The sequence below is a fragment of the Protopterus annectens genome, chromosome 3.part0, assembly GCF_019279795.1.
Source record: "Protopterus annectens isolate FY-2018-M chromosome 3.part0, PAN1.0, whole genome shotgun sequence".
NCBI classification, from domain to species: domain Eukaryota; kingdom Metazoa; phylum Chordata; order Ceratodontiformes; family Protopteridae; genus Protopterus; species Protopterus annectens.
The window spans coordinates 643,587,787-643,604,616 of NC_056731.1; the positions used below are offsets into that span (position 1 = coordinate 643,587,787).

At 41.1% G+C, this 16,830-nt stretch overlaps 1 protein-coding gene across 4 annotated transcripts in view; it reads right to left on the bottom strand.

Moving 5' to 3' along the window:
• Positions 1 to 16,830, bottom strand: part of ELMO1 (engulfment and cell motility 1) — a 3,030,107-nt gene that overhangs the window by 982,371 nt on the left and 2,030,906 nt on the right. The gene's annotated exons all lie outside the window — the stretch shown is intronic.

Below are 16,830 nucleotides of genomic sequence, written 5' to 3' on the forward strand. Positions count from 1 at the left end.
TTCGATTTGCCATTCCAGAGCCAAGTTCCAGAGTGTCATGGCTAGTCTGCACAGGGGATATGAATGTGTTCCTCCTTGTTTGTTTATGTACCACATTACTGTGGTGTTGTCTGTTCTTATCAATAATTGTCCTGGATGCAGGAGGTCCTTGAATGCTGTAATTGCATTTATCACTGCTAGCATTTCTTTTTGATTGATGTGAAGGTGCTTTTCCTTTTGGGACCATTTGCCCTGAATGCACCTGCCTGTCATGTGTGCCCCCCAGGCGTAATCTGAGGAGTCTGTTGTGATGACTTGATTTGCTTGAGGCTTGCAGAATGGGAGACCTGTGTTTGCTTGACATGCTTGGGCCCACCATAGAAATTCCTTTTGCAAACATGGAATTATTGGTATTATTGTTTCCAAATTGTGGCTGTGTTGAGACCATAGGCTTTTTAGGTACCATTGAAGTTTTCTCATATGCAACTTTGCACATGGGATTAAAAGAATGCAAGATGCCATGAAGCCCAGAGCCTGCAGGATTTTCCTTGCAGTAAGCCTGGTACAATTTGCTAGTGTTTTGAAGTACTGAGTTAGTTGCCCTTGTTTTTCTGGCGTAAGATAGGCCATCTGGGTGTTTGTGTCCAAGTTGGCACCCAGGAAAGTTATTTTCTGAGATGGTGTCAGCCTGGATTTCTCTTTGTTGATTGTGTATCCCAGAGAATTCAGTAACCGTGTTGCATAAGCCAGATGTTCCAGAAGAGTGTGCTTGCTGTCCGCTTGGATCAGGCAGTCGTCCAAATAAGGGTAAATTTGTATCCCTTGAAGTCTGCAGTAGGCAATTACTGATGCCAGGCATTTCGTGAATACTCTGGGCGCAGTAGATAAGCCAAAGGGCAATGCAGAGAATTGATAGTGGATTGAACCTGCAAGAAATCTGAGGTATCTTCTGCAGCTTTGTCTGATTGGGACATGCAGGTATGCCTCCTTGAGGTCCAATGTTACCAGCCAAAACTCCTTGCCCAGCATAGGAAGAAGCTGCTGTAATGTAAGCATCTTGAATTTTGGTACGAGTAGAAATGTATTTAGGATGGATAAGTCCAAAATGGGTCTCCAGTCGGTTCCTTTTCTTGGTACCAGGAAAAGTCTGGAATAAAAACCTTGACCTTGTTCGTGAGTAGGAACCTCTTGAATGGCTTTCATGTCCATGAGTTTTGTAATTTGTATTTGCGCCTCTGCCCTTTGATTGTGTGGCAGGTTTGGCATGCCTCTCATTTTTGGAAGAGTGTGAAAATGAAATCTGTAGCCTCTGTTTATTATGTCCAGGATCCATTTGTCTGTTGTGATAATCTGCCAATTTCTTGAAAATAGTGCCAGCTTTCCTCCCAAGGGGGCTGCCAGCTGAGATTTGCTTGGCATGAAAAGGAGGAAGTCATTGGGTTTGCTTTCTGTATTGTTGTGCACTGTCTTCACCACCTCTTGGTGCTTGAGATTGCCATTGTCTGCCTCTATATGATCCTAGAGATTGTCCTCTGCCCCTTGAGCGCCTGTATCTACCTCTTTGGGGCTTGTCTGTGGCTGGAAAGGACCAGTTTTTTGAAGGCCAATTTCTGCTAAAATGAGGTGGCTGTACCTGTAGAAAAGCCTTGACAGTTTGCATAGATTTAGGTTTTTCTTCCATTTTCCGTAGTATCTCCTCAGCATTAGTACCAAATAACACATCCTTTTGTAAAGGAGCATCTAGTAGCTTAGCTTTAACATGATCAGGCAAGTTTTGTTCCCTAAGCCAGGCATGTCTACGAATGACTGCTCCTGTAGCAGCAGCTCTACTTGAGGCCTCTAAGGCATCATAACCACACTGTAAGGTGCGTTTACCCACTTGTTCTGCACTATGCATCATATCCTGCAATTCCTTCAAATCTGGTTGTTCAGGTAGAGACATTTTGTTTCTTAATTGTGATAACAGAAACTGCTGATATTTAAGCATATGGAACTGACAATTTAAGGCCCTCATGGCTAGGGTGGCTGAGGTGTATACCTTTTCCCCCCACCTTTCTAAGGATCTAGATTCTCTTTTAGAAGGTAGTGGGTTCTTGGCAGTAGAGGCCTTCATTCCCTTGGGGCCTTGAGAAATGGTTTCAGGGTCAGCATTATGGCTTTTGAAAAGAAATTGGTGAGAGTTAGGGACCCTGTAGTACCTATCAGGTTTGACTGGTGCAGGAGGCAGGGAATCCGGATTAAGACAAGCCTCCGAGTAAACATCATCAAGTATGTCCAGGACAGGAGGTACAGCCAGAGGTCTGTGTTGAGGTAACAAAAGAAATTCCCTAAGCCTTTTCTTGGAATCAGAAAAGTCTTGGCCTTCCCAATGGAAGTGCTCCCTCAAGGTGTGCAAGGTTTCCCAAAAAGAGAAATCCTCTGGGGGAGATACAGAAGGAATGGACTGTTCTGCATCAGAATCTTCATAAGGGGAGTACGAGTGTTCCTCCACATCAGAATGTTCTGAGAAAATGGATCCCTGTTCAGAAGAGGGAGAGTCTTCCTCCACTCTGGGTCTCTTGTCTGGAGGGGGTTGGGAACCCCTGATATAGGAAATTAAATCCTCAGCCATTTTAAGCATCTGCTTTTTAGGCATGGGGCCTGGGGATGGGCCCTGTGCAACAGGCCTCTTGGGACGCATGACTGATTTGGACTTAGTGAAGGCCTTAATAGAAAAGGAAGAAGAGGGTCTAACTACACCCTGGGTGGAAGTGGACCTGTCCACATTAGGAGGCTCAACACCCACTGTGGTTTCGGTGGTTGTAGTCTGAGTAAGGGCCGAGGTACCAGTGGTCTCGAGTACAGAAGACACCGCCAAGGAAGTGTCGTCGGTAGTCAGGGACTGCATAGGCGTCTCGCTGAGAACCGGACCACGTGTAGCCGGCTTTGGAGTGGTGTCGGTGGAGACCGCGGGCCTCGAGTGTCGGTCTTTGTCCTTGCATTTTTTGGACAAAACGGTAGTCGGAGTATCCAACGACATTTTATAATCAAAGGCTTTACCAAAATAATGTTGGGCGAACTCCGCCCGACGCTTATTAGTGCATTTATTGAAAGTCGCACAGAAGCGACAGCCTGAGACGTCGTGGTCTGGGCCTAAACAAGGTATGCAAAGGGAATGGAAATCCTTATGCGGTATTTGCTTCCCACAAGAAATACAATTGTTAACTTTGTCTGACATCGGTCTGAGGCAAGAAAAGTTTCCCCAACGGGGTACTTAGCTTTAAAGAAGACTTCGGTATCCAATTTTTCGTAAATTCAGGAGCTGGCCGACCGGCACTTGCGAACTGCTTCTGCTTCGGGCACCGCATGGCAAAAAAGACTGGAGAATATGGCGTCGGCTGTGACTTATATACCCCTGTCGCACTGACGTCAGGGAAGAAGGCGACAACAACCGACGCCGGACCAAGACTTTGGAATTCGGCCGACCGAGGACCCACCTGACGGCAGAGAACCCATATGTGATTACTGCAGCTGTATGCACGATGAACATCGGAGTAGACATGAAAACCCAACAATTGCACCATTCTTAACACATCCAAATAAGTAAATTGCCAGATACACTAACATTTGAGGTCCACCTGTCAAATTACAACCTTTTACAATGCTGAACAAGTACTCATCATTAATTATTCTGCTTCCTACAGATCTGCTTTATTATTTAAAACACTATTGCTTTGCACAACCAGCTGTCAGACTTGGCTATGTATTGCTGAAACAGCTGAAGGAGTTTCATGGTTAAATTCTCCTCTAATAACTATAAAGATCCCTGACCTATCCTTGTTCCAAGAACTTAGCCTGCTAGAAAACAAGATGCAAATGAAAAGAAGGCTCGGTGGATAATGGGTGGTGGGACTGATTCAGTGTGTACAGTAGATGAAATGAATAAAGCCCAGATTAAACTGCAGGTTTTTCTTCTTCCATTTGACAACTATTTTAGTAGCTTTGTTTGATTTTCATTTACCAGTTAGTTTGCTGTAATATCTGCCAGTTTCTTGACACTAGAGTTTTGCAGTGGAATATTTGCAACAGAAATCAGAAAGAAAACCTTTCCTTTCTGGTGAGAAATCATAATGAATACAGGCTACTTTCTGTCATAGATCTAGAGAATGTTTCTGCCCTGGCCATAAACCAACCTGTTCTGCCTAATTTTTTTTTTTTTTTTTGCAAAAAGTACACATGAATCAGAAAGCAAAGTAGCTTTTTATTAAACAAAACCCTTAGAGAGGCAAGCAGCTGTCAGACTGAGCATACAAAAGCTCAACTCCAGAAGCTGTGTCAAAGCCTTATTTTCCCTTAATATGCTCTGTTCCAAAAAACTGTCTGAGTCCAGGATATCACCAGTTAACAAGAAAGAAATACTGAGGTCTATGAAGCTCATAATCTGCTTTATTCCAATGACTTCTTTTTATTTATTTGCATCTGGTTAGTGAGGAGGTCTGATGGGGCAATATAAGAACCTTTTCAATGGAGGCATGGAGAGAAAAAATCCACAGCAAAAAAGTTAATCTGTGGGATTCATGAACAATCGTGGAGGCTTCATGTAAAGGCTACACAATGTTTTATATATTAACTTGATGAGCAGCAGTGCTAATCGCATATGCATGCTGTTCATCATGCCTACACGAATACAAGCAAGTTCCCGTGGGCAACAACAGTGCTGGCAGCCAGGAAAATGCGTTGAGCAAGCCTGGCCCCTACAGCACCAATGCCACTAGCCTATAGGCAAACCTGTTAAGTATGAAGAGCTACATAAGGCAAATAATGCATGCTGCACACAGGCAGGGTAAGTGTACTGAGTACAATGTGCACATAAATGAAATATATGAATACAATAATGGGTAAGAGGGGATGTGAAATGGCAAGGGGAACCACAACACATGGGTTGATGAAAGAACACAAAACTGGTTGTAGGAAGGAAGGCACCAAACACAAAATGTAGGAACAAGCAGTTTAATCCAAAATGAAGCGCTTTTCGTCACAGTGAATACTGTGACTTCTTCAGATAAAAACAACATTGACAGCATGCCTTAAGTAGTCAGTGAGCAGTAGTTAATTAGTTAGGTAATTAACCAATATTAATCAGTTCATTTCATTCTTCTTGACAACAAATTGAAAACTAGTACTCCTAGAAACTACAGTTTCTAAAGACTACAAAAGTGCCACAAACACATTTAGACACACCCACATGCAAAACTCAAACCCTAACCCTACAGAAGAAACAATACTAAAAGTTCTTATATACCATAAAATACCTTCAAAGGTTTTTGTACTTTATAAGTACCAAATATCTACAATACTAAAATGACTTGGTAAACCCATGTTCGTTCCTACTATTGTTGATTTTTAAGATCTTATGTACAGTTAATACATACTATACATGAATTCTATGCATAAAACCCTATCTAGTAAGGCTTTTTAATTTCAGAATACACACAATAGAATATCTTTCATTTAGACCTGGATACTTCCCTGCATTTGTGTTCAACTGCCATATTGATTCTAAACGTTTTAACTCCAGTGAAACTGGACCTCCCATATTATCGGGTACAATTTGGTCTATTGCCTTGAACAAAAACCTGTGATCCATGTATTCGTGAATATGTTTAGCTAGGGCACTGTCTTCACTCAATTTGCCAATGTGGTATAGATGTTCATATATTCTTTCCCACAATTTCCTATCTGCTTTCCCTACACAGAATATGGGACACAATTGGCATTGGGCTAGGTATATGACCCCTTTACACTGGCAGTTTAATCTAAATGAGGTGGTGTATTGAGTGCCTTTGATCTTAAACTTCTGACCCACATCCATATGTTTACTGTACTTACACATACCACATTTATATATCCCACATCTAATGACTAGTGTTTTAGAGTTTCTTTCAACTAGATATTTTAAATTAGCTCCTCTTTTGAAGGTAATTTTAGGTGTGTGAGCCACTATCTTACTTATAAAGGTGTCGGAGCATAGTAGGTCCCAGTTCTTCCTGATGCATCTACAATGAATAAAATTATTAAAATGACAAATTCTGGAGTACATTACTGTCGGTGTTCCCTTCAATATGTATATCTATAGTATCAGTGGGTGTATCAATTCCATTTTGACTTAAAATAGATTTGTACACTCCGTTCATATGCTTGTGAATCACCTCTTCAATAAGTAGATTCAACATCTGTATAGGGTAACCCCTCCTAGTGAACATCTGCTTCCAGTTGTTACATTCTAAGTAGAAGTCTCTATCTAGGGAGGTCATCCTAGCTGCCTTGACCAGCTGTCCTTTTACTACTGACTTCTTCTGGTGGTAGAGGTGACAGCAAGAAAAGTGCAAGAAACTATTAGAATTAGTTTATTTTCTAGATATACGTGCATTGTAGCGTTCACTGGTTGCATCTTTACAAATCAGAACATCCAAGTATGATATGGAATTTGCACCAAATTTTGATGTAAACTGCAAAAAGTCAGTTGTCTCATTAAAGTACCTGACAATTGCATTAGCTGTGTCCTCATCACCCCTTATCACCATGAAGATGTTATCCAAGAATCTAGTGTAGTAGTGTACCTTGTCTTGGACCCAGTTGTTTTGTAGGACAAATATGTGTTCCCAGTCAGCCATTACTAAATTGGTGCCACACGGGGACCCCATGGCTATCCCTGATAGTTGTAAAAACAATCTTTTGTCAAAGATTACATAGTTATTGGACAAAATAATGTCCAATAGTTCACTGAGCAAACTTATTGTATCATTAGATACGCCCTTAATTCTCAGAATGTGGCTAATTCTCTCTATGCCCTCTATGTGTGGGATGGACGTATACAAGTCCTTAACATCTACTGTTAAAAAATTGTAACTATTGTCATACTGTAAATTATTTAGACAGTGTAGGAACGACCAAGAGTCCTTGCAAATTTGTTTCTCACTAGTTACATATTTTTGTAGCACAGAATCCACATATTTTGCACTTGCAGACGTTATGCTATTTCTGGCGTCAACTAGTGGCCGCAAGGGAGGGCTGCTTATATCTTTGTGCATTTTAGGTACCCCAAAGATATTAGGTATTCTGGGCACTGGCATAGATAAATAGTTGAACAGATTAATATCTATATTCTGCTTTCAATTAATTCGTATATGAAAGATTTAACGTGACTGTAAGCTGTATTTAACTCGTTTCAAGAAATTTCTTTGTAAGCATCTGTGTTGAGTATTTGTAGCATTCTAGTACTACAGTCACCGATGTTCATCATAACCAGTCCCCATCCCTTGTCAGGTTTCATTATTCTCAAACCAGCCTTTTGCAATTCATCTAATAATTGCCTTTCTCTTACAGTAATATTTCTTACAAAATTCTTGTTGGTTTTATTTTTCACCAATTCATTCCTGAAGTCCAACTCACAAATTTGCTTGAACATGTCTAAGATTGGGTGCAAGGGTGGATTAAATGTACTAGGAATGTGGAACTCCTCTTTTCTGGTAGTATTTTCACCTAAGATGACATTTAGGTTAAGTTTACGCACAAACAGTTTTAGGTCTATAAGTGAAGAGGCAAGGTTTGCTCGATAATATGGCACAAAAGTCAACCCTTTGGCAAATAGCTTGACTAAGGCTCCATCTACAGTCAGGCCAGAGTAATTGTAGATAATAAAGTCATTCTCTTTGTTGTAAAGCAATTTACAAAAACTGCTACCTGCCATCAACGTTCACTTCCTTGTTCTGTTCCCCTTCTTGTTCTTCCTCTGATTCTGGTAGTGTGCTGGTTACTGGGGCTTGTGGTTTAATGAACGGTTCTGAAAATTTTCACCTTGGCTGTTGTGTGAGCTGACATTATTAAATGTGTTGTAGTAGGATTTTTGTTGCTGGTGGATCCTTTCACTCCTAAGAGGTACAGTCTGTGCTGCCACCTCTTTGTCATGAAAATCAAGGTCGTCAACCTCCTCAGTCATAGTAGACACACCCCTGATACTCTCTTGGCCTGTAAGTTTTCACTGCTGAGATGTGGGCGGTTTCGGGTACGCTGATTTGTTGTTAGATGCTGCCTGGTCACTGTTCAGCTTTTTTATTTTAATAGACTTTGATTTGTTAATGAACTGCTCTGTACTAGAGAAAGTCCTATTGTAGCCGTACTGGTATCTTTGAAAATCATTACTGGCTCTAATAGCTGCATCAGGGTCAGTAGATTCTTCCATCAACTTGTCACTGGATCGTTGGTAATCTTTACACATGACCTGCAGTAGTTCAATCCCTTGTCTGTTAAAGAGCTCGATGACCTCTTGGTGAAACACTGACCCCTCCCCAGACCAGTGGGATGTGTAAGTACAGTAAACATATGGATGTGGGTCAGAAGTTCAAGATCAAAGGCACTCAATACACCACCAGATGTAGATTAAACTGCCAGTCTAAATGGGGTCATATACCTAGCCCAATGCCAAATGTGTCCCGCATTCTATATAGGGAAAGCAGATAGGAAATTGCGGGAAAGAATATATGAACATCTATACCACATTGGCAAACTGAGCGAAGACAGTGCCCTAGCTAAACATATCCGCGAATACATGGATCACAGGTTTTTGTTCAGGGCAACAGACCAAATTGCACCCGATAACATGGGAAGTCCAGTTTCACTGGAGTCAGAACGTTTAGAATTAATATGGCGATTGAACACCAATGCAGGCAGTATCCAGGTCTAAATGAAAGATGTTCTATTGTATGTATTCTGAAATTAAAAAGCCTTACTAGATAGAGTTTTATGTATAGAATTCATGTAAAGTATGTATTACTTGTACATAAGATCTTAAAAATCAACAATAGTATGAACGAACATGGGTTTACCAAATCATTTTAGTATTTTAGATATTTGGTACTTATAAAGTACAAAAATCTTTGTAGGTATGTTATGGTATACAAGAACATTTAGTATTGTTTCTTCTGTAGGGTTAGGGTTTGAGTTTTGCATGTGGGTGTGTCTAAATGTGTTTGTGACACTTTTGTAGTCTTTAGAAACTGCAGTTTCTATGAGTACTAGTTTTCAATTTGTTGTCAAGAAGAATGAAATGAACTGATTAACTAATATTGCTTAATTACCTAACTAATTAACTACTGCTTACTGACTACTTAAGGGCATTCTCTCATAGGTTCATAGGTTCATACTAGGCTATCTGCCCTAGGGCATTTATAAGCCTAGCATGAATGTGTTTGGCTTTCGCCACCCATTTTAAATTTATTTTGCTATGCCCTTTTTCGAGGTTAGTATACTGTGCCTCTGTCTAACAGTGACACAGAAGTGATACCCGGGGTAAACCTACGATCTCCCATCCACTCATCAAGATTCCTCCTGAAGAGAGTCAATGAGGGACTCTGCCTAACCTGGACTGGGATTTTATTCCAGAGTGAAGGGAGCCTCTGGGTTATGAATCTGTCCCTCCAGCATGTCCTATTTATTTCAGTGCTGAAGTTCAAGTCTCTCGAGCGCGTAGCTCGATGGGATTTGGATTTTCTGAGGTGCAGCATGTCCATTAATTCCGGGTTGGACATGGCTTTATACGTCAGGCACAGATCGCCTCTGAACAGGCGGTATGCCACTGAGTAGAGCTGGAGTTTCTTTAACCGGGCAGCATATGGCATCTGTTTGAGCCCTTTGGTCCTCTTGGTGATGTACTTTTGGGGTCTTTCCAGTTGCTGCAGGTGTCTGGTAAGGTACATCCCAAAAGGGGCATTGTACTCAATTATGGGCCTGATGAGGGATGAGTAAAGAGGCACAATGACCTCCCCTGATCTAGATGTGAATCCCTTCATGATTAGGTGGGCTATATAAAATGTTTTTCTAACCACTTTGGCCACGTGGTTGTCAAATGAGAGATTGCTATCAACTTGGGTCCCCAGGTCCCTAATTACTTCTTCTGTACTTAATAGATTACCACCTATGTGGTAATTTGTGGGCACTTTGTTTTTGCCAAAGGAGATGACTATACACTTTTTGGCATTTAGCTTGAGGCCATGGCTCTGGCACCAGTTGTCTGTTTCTATGATGCCCTTTTGGAGGATGCTTGTGTCGACCAGAGAGTCGATTATGGCGCCCAGTTTGCAGTCATCTGCGAACTTGGTCAGCCACAGTCCTTCCGTGTTGGCCTGTACCTCCGAGAAATATATACTGAACAAGAGAGGTCCCAGGACTGAGCCTTGTGGGACACCACTTGTAACTGGTTTGGAGTCTGACATGGCTCCAGCAATTCTAACCATGTGGGTTCTGTCCTTGAGCCAGTTTGCAATCCATCTAGTGACATAGGGGTTTATATTTAAGCTGGTGAGCTTATCTATAATGCCCGAGTGGGGTATTGTATCGAAGGCTTTTGCGAGGTCCAGGTAGGCTGTGTGGACCACCTTCCCCTCGTCAATGGCCTTGGTGACTGTTTCAAAGAAATCAACCAGGTTTAAGAGGCTCTCAATGTCGTTTTTATCTGAAGTCACAGCATTCACTGTGACAAAAAGCGCTTCATTTTGGATTAAACTGCTTGTTTTTACATTTTGTGTTTGGTGCCTTTCTTACTGCAACCAGTTTACAAACACATGGGTTACGAGACAGTAAAAATGTGCCGAGGACAATGCACGCAGGAATCGAAGAGATGTATACAGAAATACTTACGGGGGAGGATAAATGTTCAAATTCTAGTCAGATAACTGATGTGAAGGTGTTTATGTCACAAAGACAGTTCTGTAATAAAATGTTGCAATATGTATGTCAGAATAATTAATGATGGCCACACTTCCTGAATAAATGTAGGTTAACAAAAGCAGATGTAATATTATAGAATGTGACAGTTGCACAAATTAACATTGTAAGAGAGAGGAATTAAATGACATATGAATGTCACTGACATGTTGAGCGGAGATCGCAAGGACACTGCATACATTATATGGGATATTTGCACAGTGTGCATTTCATAAATATAACATGTTGGAAAAAGGAATGTCCCAAAAGTCACAATCTCTGTTTACAAGAATCGAACCCATCCTATCAATGTCAACACTGACCTGTATATTAACTGTACATGATCTAAAACATATACGAGGAGAATCACCCTTGAAGGGAATTATGCACCTCAATATTTTAATGGTTATGCATCCCATATGTAGGTGTAGGTGTGTGTGTGTGTGTGTGTGTGTGTGTGTGTGTGTGTGTGTGTGTGTGTGTGTGTGTGGAGTTACAAATGTGGGAGCAGTGTGTGGCATATGTAATACCCTTGCGTAAGGCACCCAGGTGAGAACAGATGCAAATACCACACTATGATGCAATATATTTCCCAGAGGTATGTATTGTTGGCATCTGCCATAGAAGGCAGCAATGGATATTGTGCAAACAGCTGAAATTAATGTGTGAATTAAGACAGGATACCTGAGAATGAATATCATATTAGCCTATCAGACTGATGGCAATTAAATGAGTATGCTCATGTGCACACAATTGTGATCAGTCTTGTATCAATGTTCCGTGGTCAAGGAAGGTTTGTCTGTATGCCTGCACACACAGCACCCATGAACTGAAGCACACTCATGTACACCACAGGACTCAATGTATGTGCCACCGCAGCACTCTCACCATGACATGGGCAGAACAAAATGTCTACTGCCATAAAATCCAAGGCAATGTTCATGTGTGTTTGTGTAACCTATCAAGGGATATGTCTGACTTGATGTAATGGTTGCTGTGTGAAGTCAGTACGTCCACACAAAATGAAACCCTATGCTACAACTGAACATCAAGCTGTACAACTCCCCCAAATAACAATATGGTTTTTAATACATTTGCCATAGTGGAACTGCTATCACAGCTTAACTCCACATTTGTGAAGTCATTCAATCACCTGTACTGGATTTGCACATAATTTTTATCTTCTAAAACTGATGGGGGGAGGCCCCCACCACTCTATACGTACAAAGTAATAAGCAAGTAATATGTCCTATGCAGACCACCTCAAAGCCCTATCCCTGTATTCTGTCTCCTACAGGCTTTTGAGGGGAGATCTATCCCTGGCAGACAGGGCATTGTCAGACCCCACTCTAATGGACCTCCTGCATATCCGCAAAACAAACAGCACCAGAATTACCCGTTCTAAAGACTTAAACCTTGCCTGTGATATAAACAGGACCTGTTGGAGAGATAGGTATACATCCCAGAGACTACCCAGTCTATGGAACAGGCTCCACATCCATGTGAATCAGAGTTCCTCCCTAACCCAATTCAAGTGCAACTTGGATAATTGGATGGGAAACTAGAAATTCATCCTTGGTTTGGCACCTATGTCTCTAATGGACAGAGGTAACCTGTAAATGGTTCATCTCCCAGGCCCATGCTTACACTTATCAAGGGTATCAGCACTTGTCAAAGATTTGGGATGCATGGCTACAGTTAAAAAGGCCCTTGTAGTCATTAGCCTAGTAAACACCTATGAACCTATAAGTATAATTCTGGGGGAAGTGGGGGTTGTCTTTCATGCAGAATATTCAAGGACACAAATACATAGTCATTCAATGCAGGTTTGGAACACTTGCCTAAGCACTGAGAAAATCAACACAATAGTGGGATCAATAAAAGTGACACGGTATAAGTGTATCACCAATTGCCATATCTGTACTTATGTGAAAGCATCATATCATGTATATGAATCAAGTAATATGTGCCCCGTAATTTCTTAGAATGAATCTTGCTGTATGTCAGACAACACTGCCTGATGCTAGGTATACCCAAACACACCTGTAGCCCCCCTGCTGTTGACACTGTGATGATAGAACTATGTGCAATGCAGATGTAAACCTGTTTTGGAACATCCACCTTACTTATGCAACATACATTACATCATCTCATGTCCTTACTCCTGAGCAGGTACTTCACTACAACTGTGATAAAACAAAAATCTACTGAAATGACAGCATCAATCTTCCAAAGGAAATCTACAATAAACAGTTGGAACAGGAATCATCATCTAGACATGAGCAGAGCACATGTGCGTAACAACACTGTTAACAATATGCATACTGACTGTAGTCAGTGACATCAGAATTTGAGCTATATCATTAACATCACAGGCTTATGAAGGTTTGCTGAAACACAAGTGCAAATACAAATTTTTTGACAACTGTGATACGGCACATTTCAACAGATGACATCACCATTGTGTATTACTATCATGTTTCCACAGCATAAGCACACTGTATAGATATACCTCATATATGCATTTACAGCCTGTTCTGCACAGTAAGAAGAAACACAGACAACAGTTATTCCTGTATCCAAACTCCTTACCTATCGATTGACAGAGTCTACACACCAGCGTATTACATGCATGCACCACAGAAGAAGTCTGATTGCATGTGAGCTACACAGCATCTTTGAAAGGATGACAACAGCTGCAACATGCAAAGGAGATGTGTGTGTGCAAAAATGACTTCTACAACTATGTGCACTTCTAAATGTTGTGAATAGCAAGAGGCATAATACACTCCTGCATCCATTTACAATCTCACACACACACAATCAGGAGAGTCTCACTGGTGTATGTGAACTCCTTATCGACTCGACACATTCTACACACAAAAGTGTACCATACGCACATGCCAAAGTAGAGGTCTGACTTTAGTGACTTCAGACCAGTGATACTGCATTCCTACTTATTGCTCTACTTGTGCAGCTGCTGATATAACTGTCCTGTTGACTGTTTTGTATACATTGGGTAAGTGACCGGCTTGATGCCAGGTATTCTCTATAATGCATACCTGTATATTGCAGATATCATTCCTTTAAGCCAAGAATGCCATTGGTGTACTCACACCGCTTCTGACTGAGTATATTTATGACTGACTGCATGAAGGTAGTTTATCTTCTTACACATTTGTTCATATAATATTGGTTTCACACTTACCTTGACATTACTGCAGTTATGAGTCATGCTTTGTGGCTGTTTCTGCCTGATGCTATCCATGCACAGATATTACACTGGTAAGTAAAGTCTGTGGACATCAGACAGCATCACTTTTAATATTTCAATGTGCTTAGGTTATGTGTATTCCTTCACTGGTGAATGCATGTGCTATCCTTTGCATCGCAGCATGTCTACCAGCTACCTCTGCATGTGGATATTCTCCCTCAGAATCCTCGTCTGTGTACATTGGAGGTGCTTTGCCCTGCCTGTGGTCCCGGAATGTCTAGTTCTGGCCCTTGTTGTCCCTTTTGCACCTGTCTCCTCAAGATGTTTTTGAGCAACATGGCACAAACTGTATTTCTGTGCAGGTGCCTACATCCCCAGGTATGTCCAGAGAGTGGAACCATGACATCCGCATATCAAACACATGCTCTGTGATGTTTCTAGTTTGAGCATGGGCATCATTGTACCCTTCTTCTGTTGGTCTGTGAGTATATCTGATAGGTGTCATGAGTCATGCTTCCAGTGCATAACCTGCATCACTCAGTAGATGGTCTTGTGCAACATTATCCCTAGCAAACCTTGCATACAGCTGTAAGGTGTTTCATATGTGAGAGTCATACTAACTGCCTGAAATACCTGCACATACACTTACGATGACCCTCTGGCATTACAGGCAATCTGGCAGTTAACTGAGTGGAACCCCTTCCTGTTGATGGATGTCCTTCCCTGTTCACCAGGTGGCCCTTTTATTTTTATGTGACTGCAGTCTATGGCCTCCAAGACTTCAGGGAAGTGTGCGACAGCATAAAATTCCTGCAGTTTTCTTGTTCTCTCCTCTGGGGTTCGTGGAAAATAGATGCAGTCCCTTGCATGTTTTAGCACTGGTTTAATTAGATTTGTGAAATATTCTGGAGACTGAGGCCTGTGACACCCCTAGTATATTCCCTGTAGCTGAAATGTAACAGTAGCTGATATCCTTAATGCTACACATAGCTTTGTTTCCATTGCTTTAGGTTCTCAAGTTCTCCTGGGTCTGAGGTGGGGTGGCAGAGGTTGCAGAGTTCCTGTAGTGTTTGCATATCAACCTTGTATCACTCCAGTATGTCCATGTCATGCAGTCCATGACATGTTACACAGGGTCTGAACACCCTTCTTTCCAGATTATAGTGAAAAAACAAAGCATCTCTTAAAAAAAATACAGCAAGCTTAGACAGAAAATGGTCTGATTTCAGAGGGGATGTTCTAAAATACATTCAAAATGGATTTGTCTTGCTGTACTAATATCAGTTAGGCACAATTAAAAGCTATGGAGTAACTATTCAGATGGAAAATGACTTATCATGTCCTCCTCATTATACTGAAGGAATTACATATATTTAGAAATTGCAGCTCCAGAGAGGTGTACAAAGGTGTGCTCTCCTCAACCGATGAGTAAAGCACTTACTGCCTGGATTAGTAAGGGTTCCTCTAAGAGACATACAAGTTATTTATCAGGACACTGACATCCCCCTCTTTTGTAAATCTCCAAATCCTTTAGTGTTTAGGGAATAATCAGGGTTGGAAAAATGAAGCGAATAAAAGAAATACTACCAAAAATGGCACAAACTACACAAATAGCCTTCCTTTAAATCAAAAATTGTGTTTTTCATATGAAGACTGGCAGTGAAGCAATACCAAAGTCCTCTGTGTCATCTCATTTAAAATGCTTTGCAACTGCTGGCACTATGTCTGTGTCACTGCTGATAAAACTGTTACATCCTTTTCCTGACAGCTCTGAATAGAGAGTCCTTGTCTCAGCTTTATAAAACCCTGGCTAAAATGAGAATACCACTCACTTGGAATGCAATGTTGCCTCTTAAGTTTCTCTGAGTGCTGTACAGTTCTGCTGCAGAAGCTAGATTCTTACTTCTAAGCTCGGAAAAGTGTGGGCGCTCTGGGCTGATTACATTTGTTAACTGGATTATTCTTGGCTGCTTATGTGTGGGGGTGGGTGGGTGGGTGGCATCTGCAGCTTGTGTATTGGTGATGTCTGTAGTTTGAATACAGGATGCCATTAAGTTAAGAAGAGATTTTGGGATCCTGTTCTGAAGGTACATTTTTGTAGCTCCTGTTATTAATGTCTTATTCTCTTAGAAAACTCACTTATTTTTTTACTGTGTTTTACAGCTGTTTCTTTTTGCAGAGTTTGAACTTCACCTTTGAATCTGTTTTATGCTATTACATTTTCAATCTACACTGCTGTAAGTGAGGTGCTTGCTGAAATATGATAAATTTAAATACTTGCACTTTTTGAGCTTTGGTGGCTTACTTGCAGACTTCTGCCTGTGTGTTAAAGTCAAACTTGTTTGCCATCTGGTCTGCCTATTGCCTGGCTCTGAGTTCAGACTGGTTTGGCTGCTGCACCTGTTTCTACCAAGATGTCAGCAATTTTTTACTGGTTCCAATACAGGCCGACTGTTATATGCTGTTGCTCTGAAATATCCTGGTTGTTGTGTTTGGGTTGTTTCCCACTCCAGAATTATAGATATCCTGGAACTTTGGACTTCTGCTGTGCTCTGGGCTGTTTCCATTTCAGGATTATTGGATATTTTTGGAATGTACTGTGATACCTGCTTGTACTACTGGTGGTGAAATTTTCAACTATTGTTCCACTCTGCCTGTTTTCTGATTTCATCTGGATGATTTGTTTCACAATTCCACTGTTAGGACTGGAATTCATTGCATTTTTTGTATATCACAAGCCGTATTCCTTAAAATTAGTAAAATTCGCTGCATTTCCCCTTGGATTACATTGCAATTGTTATTATTTACTTTGCTATAGCCTCTGGCCTTTATCAGTACCTTGATCTTCACTGTGTCTAATTTCATTTTTCTACTCCTTTATTTTATCCTGGATTATA